We start from the raw sequence: 6,378 nt of genomic DNA, 5'->3' as shown, positions 1-6,378 counted from the left end.
CTTATTCCCGTTATGTTTTTAAAGAACTGGGGAATAAAATAATTATGTGGCAATATTTTTGGTGATCCTTTTTGTTGTGGGAGTGTTTGGTGTTGCCACCTAGATCTACTGTCTCACTTTTCATTTGTGAAGTTTTGCTGGATTTAATCAGGTGCTTTTCCAATTTAAATAGTTTCTGCTGAAAATGAAAACTATAAAAGTCAGAAGTAACAGAGAGGCTAAGGATCCTAAAACCACAAAGATTAATCCAAAGATGCTCAGAGGAGCTGAAGGGAACCACAGGATAATTACTGGAAGGTGGAGGCAAATGATAATGAACTGTAATTAAACTTTCAGAAAGTAACCATCGGATGAACATCTACATTTTTATACCATTTGGAGCTTAACCAATTCAAGATGGTTATCACATCTAACGAATATTAACAAAAGTCTGTAACCTAGTCAGTTATACAGATAGTGAGATGAAATAGGTTATGGTAGTAGCTGAGAGCCATCTCAAGATGTACCCATGAGTGGTAACGCATCCTGTGAGAGCTCACTGTATCTCATAAGACTGTAAATAATGACATTAATGAGGTTTGTGTCAATGTGGAGTGGATTTACGGATGGATCCAGATGCAGACGAAGGTAAGAAGCACAAACTTCTCAAACTCCTCAAGCACTTTGATAACAGTCTATCTGTTTTAAATTGTGCTCTATAAATAAATATGACTTGACTTGACTTGACTTGACTTGACAAACGTGACGTGAACTGTGTTTTTAGAGACTAAAGAAACAAAAAACACTTACGTGGTAGCACATTACGGGAAACTTGAACTCAGGATGACCCACCAGATTACAGAGCTGGATACAGAAAGCATGAAATAATTCACCAAAGTTCATGCTCAGTAATCCAGGTACAAATACAACAATGTTCAGTCAGGTCATCTGAACGGTCTCTTTTTTTTTTCTTTGCTGAGACGATTCATCCTTCATCCAAAGGACTTCTTCAGTCTGAGGAGCCACAAACAAACTAGAGTCCCACAAACAGCACACTCCCATAGTGGGAAAAAAAACAGTTTGCTGGTGATAAGGTGGTTTATGGGACCTACCCTTTCCCCCATCAACTCCTCTAAGGCAGCCATGTTTCAGAACACCAAAGTTCATGCTCAATAATTCAGGTACAAATCCAAAGTACAATCCATGAAAGAACTGATGACTGTGAACAGAAGAAAAATAGTGCACGACTGATTAGGAGAGGACACCAAGAGTATAAATAAACCAGAACAAGACACGCCTGAACTGATGACAAAACCAGGAAAAGGTGAGAGTGGGCGTGGCATAACTGAGAAGCAGGACTGAACCTGAGGAAAACTGAACTGATGGCACAGACTGATCAACACACGGAACAGAACTAAATATTAGGGTAACAAATAAAACATAATAATTAAAAGAGGACTGAAATTTAATGTCAAACATAAAGAACCATCAAACAGTAATCAAATACACAGATTCTCCCAGTTTGACCCAAATGGCTAGAACAGTCTCAACACAAATCCTAAACTCTGCCATTAAAAGCGGTGGACGATGTACATCTACGCAAAGAAATCCAGGCTTTTATTTTCTTTGAATTTGCTCATACAAGCAACTTTTCCCAGGTTGCACAAAATATTTAGAAAAAAATATTGATGTTGCTTACCAGGTAATATTAATAAAACTTTAATTACGGTATTTTTCATCTGTTTCTTCCATTTTACGGTATAATGTTTAGTCCAGCGTACATTCCAGTCTGTTTGGTCTGTGATCTTGACAATAATGTCATCTGAGTCGGAGAAGTTAGTAATTAGTGATGCAGCATCTGTGTCTGTAAAATAAAAGTTTGTGGATAACAAATCGCTGTAAGACGAACAGAGAACTGAGTGGCGTGGTACTGAGAAAGTAGGTCTCTGCAGGGTTTACTCTTCTCATCAAGAAAAGGAGTGGAAGAAATAAGCAGCTGGATTTGAGGTTTGACGTGGTTTGCACAACAAATCCACAGCTGGTCCACTTTACCGCCTCCCTTTCAGCCTAATCGCCACCAAAAGAAGTGAATTCAAAGAATAAACAGTTTATTTCACTGCGTCATCTGAAATTTTTTATTGGTCAGCCTATTTTTTTTATATTGTTGACTCATCAATGTGGGATCATAGAAACCATTTACCCCTCAACATATGTGGATGTTTTTATAACAAAGGTTAAGAGACATTTAACTTTAAACTTTTCAAGAGTAAAGGGTGGCTGTGGTTGAGTGGTTAGAGCAGTCGTCCTCCAATGCAAGAGTTGGGGGTTCAAATCCATCAGCATGTCAAAGTGTCCCTTGGCAAGACACTAAACCCTTCATTGCCTCTGATGTGTGTCCCATCGGTGTATGAATGTGAAAAAGCACTGATTAGTCCTTGTATAGATATAGCAGAGTGCTTCATGAATGGGTAAATGAGAAACAGAAACTTTTTGCAATGGTTTGTAGAAGGAAAAACCCAAGGAAGCGGGAATCACAACTTTAGATCCTCTCAAGAATTAAATTTCATACACACATCCAGGGCTTAATTTGTAAATAGTAATTTCAATTTAACCTTTATTTATACAGGTTGTTAGTCTCATTGAGGACTCATTTAAAAGAGAGACCTGTTTTTAATCCATTTAATCAAATCCAATAATTCTCAGTCAGGTCATCTGGATGACTGGAGTCATTCTTTTTTGTAGAGGTGTTTCACCCTCTATCCAGAGGGCTTCATCAGTCAGAGGAGTTCCAGTAAACGGTTTCCCCACCAAGCAGTACACTCCTTAAGTGGACCAACCAGTTTGCTGGAGCTAAGATGATTTCTGGGGGCCGTCCTGTCCCTCGTCGACTCCTCCCAGGCAGGCAGCCATAGTGTAAGTGGTTCAAGGCAACAAAGTTCTTGCTCAATCATCCAGGTACCAAATCCAATAATTCTCAGTCGGGTCATCCGGACAGTTTTTTTTTTTTTATAGAGACGTTTCAAATCAAATGTTTACAGATGTGTAATAACCTGTTAAAATACACCAACATGCAGGAAATGGCATCTCTTTTAGTCCAAATTTTCTGGGGGAGGACCCACGGATGTGCAGGAGAGGCATTTACAGTTTAACCCATAACATTTTCACTGTCCTTTTATTGTTGTTAATGAGAAGTATTTTTTTTGTCAAACCACACTAATTAAGTCAAGTGAATTTAAAAAGATGAGAAAAAGCTGTTTAAACAATCCCTCTTATCATCATGTCATGAAGGAAAACAATTTTCCATACAAGAGATGACTCTGGAAACAACGTTATAAAGAACCACTAATATGGTGTCTTGGGACTGTCTTTTGTTTGAGGCGTTTGAAAATAATAAACTATGAGTTTAAACTTTAATATCAGAGTGTACAACAGCACCAAGGGAGCTCCAAAGTGTTTTCAGGATGAGGCTACTATAAACGATTGGACATAATGCCGACACCGTTTCCATGCTGATTGGGATGAGATTATCCTTCATTTTGATTCACAGTTCTGAGCCATCATTCTCAAAGAGCAGATTTTAAAACCAAAGACATCCTTGTGTATAAATAAGAACCAGGAAACATAATGAAATGTCAAACATTTTACTGCACTATCAGCAAAGTGTGTTTAAAAAAACATGTCTCCTTTAAAATAAAAGGTTGGGAAAGAGGCACAGGTCAGTAAAAATAGGTGCTATGAATAAAATCTGAGAACATCTCTGAGCTGAAAGGACAAGACTGAAAGTCGATGTATGAGTCTTGTGATCTGTGGGCCCTTAGGGGCCGCTGCATTAAAAACAGGTTTAATTCTGTAATGGACATCACTGCATGGACCCAGGAACCCATCATCCGTAAACACAGTTCAACGTGCCATAGAGTTTCATTTGGGTCCCAAAAATCCAATCTGACCTGGCCCCAGTCCGAAGATCAGAGCTGAGGGGGTGTTTGTCCTTTCATGGCCGTCAAAGCACATTAAAACCCTGTTTCCTGCATTCTGCATTAATACCGCTCTGACATGTTTGCTTTGGGATCTCACCTGTTTGGGTCATCGGTCGTGCACGTCCGCTAAGTGCAGCGGCTGATGAACGTCCATGTGGGCGATGGATCTCTTCCTGGCAGGATAGTCCCATCTGAAGCTTAACTGAACTTTATTTCACCTCTTTTAAGGCCGGTCAGCTCGCGGTGAAATGGCTGCGTGTGGCTGGTGAAAGTATGGCAAGCCATGTTGCCATATAATTGGATCGCTGCTGATCCGCTGACGCAATCCAGACAACGACCTGGCCCGCCCATCCAGCACACCATCATTGCCTGGCCCGCCCAAAATTAGGGTCGAGTCGGGCTTCAGGCCCGGGTTAAAAATGACAGCTCTAATGTGTCATCTACAAATGCTGGTTAAAGCTCTATCATGCAAAGAAGCTAACTAGAAACACCGTCTTCTGTGGACCAAAGCTCATTTTTGTGATGTTTTCTGAGTTTTTGTTCTCCTGCACTCCCCTGTGTTTCTCTTCCTTGTGTCAGCTGCCTCACCTGTCTACAATCATTATCACTCCAGGTGTTTATCATTTTGTCTGTGTCTGTATAAAGTCAGCGTCCCTTCGCTCCTCCTTTGTCTGTGCATTGTCCTGTTGTGGCTGTCATGTTCTGTTCCGTCTCGTCGTCTCCTCCCTAAAAGTAAGTTTTACTGCCCTGTCAGCATTTTGTTTTGTAAAATAAACTGTACTTATTTTTACCTGGGAGTCTCCTGTATCTCTGCCTGCACGTGGGCTCAACAATAAGCGCAGAACATGTCAGTTTTAAAATGATTGAGGCAAACTCCAGCAGATGGTCTCCTCAGGTCCTGGATGTTTACAGACTGCTGGTAACAGAGGAGGGGATGCTTCACACAAGGAAACATGGACCTGTCAAAACTTATTTAAGATGTGCTGCTGCCATATTCATGCTGCCAGTATTACATTTTTTCCTCTAAAGAATGGTGCAGCTTGTTAGTTTAAACATTTTATGTTTACTATGTTCCACTGTGAATAAAACATGGGTTTATAAGATTTGTAAGTCATTGCATTTTTATGTTTAGTTACATTTTCCACACATACCTGACTCTTTCAGAATTGGGATTGTACAAAAACAATAAAAAAGTCCTTTCACATCTGGTACAGGATTATGACTGGAAAACGTTGCTGCAAACAGGTATTTGAGGTTCTGACCAAAATCACTGATGGAGTTTGCTGATTCAGCAGACATGTGGGCGTTCAGCTAGGGCCTCATGTAAATACTCTCCCACACACTGTTGCTTTGTGTTGTTTATCTTCTCATTCTTATTTTAACGGATCACTGAGAATATTACAACGGTCTTCTTAGAAACCCATTTAATTAATTCAATCAAACATATATTATGAGAATGAGAATTATCAAACCAGAGCTGGGTCATTTTAAATATAAATGTAGATTTATTTTTCTTAGCATCATTAGTTTAATGTAAAACACTGAAGGAAACGAATTTGAAAAACTGCCAACGTGTTTGTGAGCGTGACTCAAACCGTAGTTGTATCTGCTGATGGAGATTGATGACAGTTAAACTTTTTTGTTGAGGTTAAACTAGAAAACTAGAAAACATACAATTAGTTGTGTGTGACAACGTTAAAATAGAGTAGAAGTGTGTTCGGACAGGGAGCAGAAATGATGCCCCACCTTTCACCATCCTATCTACATGGAGTCGGTTGTTTGTCTGAATTTGTGTTTGATCTCTGAAAAAAAAAAAAAAAACGAGCAAAAAGCTGGAAAAAAGGAAGGGTGGGTGGTGGTATTAATGGGATCATCCCACCAGTAAGAAGCTGAGGAGCAAGAAAAAGTTGAAAGAGCTGCAAACGAGGTCACTTAGTCTGCAACTACTTCACCCCCTGTGGGATTCTGAGCATCAGCTGCACTGCACACATGTGTACACACACAAACACACACACACCCATTCACATACTGTAATTGCTCAGGCATGCTAATGGCACCACTATCGAGATCTATTTTCTTCTTACTGTCAGTGAGCGGTGAGTTACAGTCTTGTTTGTGATCGCTGTGTGAAAAAACAAATGCAAAGCACTCGCTCATTCAACATATCCATAAACAAAAACACGAGCACTTGACACCGATACAGAGTTAGGAGAATAAATATGGATGTCATATATTGATTGATAATGTTAGAGTTTTGCATTTGATACTGCAAAGATGTGTTAACATTTTGAAATTGCCTACATATTCAGTATGACAACACTTTTAAAACCAATGCGATGTCATTAATTGTCATTTTATCCTAAGTGTGTGAAATGTTAGATCATACAAATGTCTTTTTCCTTTGCTTTAACGCCCCCCCCCC

This window comes from Nematolebias whitei, chromosome 10 (assembly GCF_014905685.2).
Source record: "Nematolebias whitei isolate Nwh7 chromosome 10, NemWhi1, whole genome shotgun sequence".
In the NCBI taxonomy this organism is placed as follows: Eukaryota; Metazoa; Chordata; class Actinopteri; order Cyprinodontiformes; family Rivulidae; genus Nematolebias; species Nematolebias whitei.
Note: the sequence above shows the minus strand (reverse complement) of the source record.